Below are 972 nucleotides of genomic sequence, written 5' to 3'. Positions count from 1 at the left end.
CGCTGCAGCATGGGACAGTTTTTGATACTAATATTCAAACAAGTTCAAAGAAGAAGAAAAATGCCAAGCCTTTAAGTTTTAAGGTTGGAGTCGGCAAAGTTATCAGAGGATGGGATGAAACACTCTTGACTATGAGTAAAGGGGAAAAAGCTGGACTGGAGATTGAACCAGAATGGGCTTATGGAAAGAAAGGACAGCCTGATGCCAAAATTCCGCCAAATGCAAAACTCATTTTTGAAGTAGAATTAGTGGATATTGATTGAGACAGCAGGACTTAAGATCTGAAGACATCAGCATGATTAAAACTTGGCCTTGAAACTTTAACTAGAACTTGTTGTTATTGTAAAGAATCAACTAGAAATTTCAAAGAGTTAAGTAAAACTTGCTTGATCACATTTTTTGAGAAATGTAATCCCTTATAAATCCCTGAGTCTAAAGTATTTTACTATAGCTGTGTGAAATACTGATTAAGGAAAACTGTATTTCCTTTTACCTCATGTTGTGAAACTGAAAAGTTCAATTAAAATATATCCACTGTCAAAAGAAAAAAAAAATGAAAAGAGCTTTTCAAGGGCCGGCCAAATAGCTCAGCGGATTAAAGCACCTGCAAGCAGGCTCAGGGGGCGAGGGTTCTATACCTAGGCCCGCTGTGCTGGTTCCACCCCCAGGGCATGCTGAGACAGCTATTGAAACTGGGTGTGGTGTGTACCTGTAATCCCAGCTCTTGGGAGGCTGTAAACAGGCAGATCACTATGAGCCCCATCTAGCAGCGAGACCCTGAACACCCTTTAGATCCTTCCCCCCACTTTCCCCTCCTGGGTATGAAAAGAATGAAAAGCATCATACCGCAGCAATGCATGCATGCACATCTATGTTTTTAGTGGGACATGTTCATGGGTTTTTGTTGTTTTTTAAAAATTTCTTTTAGGGCCAGGGAGATAGCTTAATAAAATAAGCGCTTGCCTGGCAAGC

The 972-nt window shown here is 40.6% G+C and overlaps 1 pseudogene; it reads left to right on the top strand.

Moving 5' to 3' along the window:
* Window positions 1–290, top strand: part of LOC101581333 — a 690-nt pseudogene extending 400 nt beyond the window's left edge.
* The last annotated feature ends 682 nt before the right edge of the window (window positions 291–972 follow it).

This window comes from Octodon degus, unplaced genomic scaffold (assembly GCF_000260255.1).
Source record: "Octodon degus isolate 3935 unplaced genomic scaffold, OctDeg1.0 scaffold00007, whole genome shotgun sequence".
NCBI classification, from domain to species: Eukaryota; Metazoa; Chordata; class Mammalia; order Rodentia; family Octodontidae; genus Octodon; species Octodon degus.
This window is presented reverse-complemented; position numbering and strand designations above follow the sequence as displayed.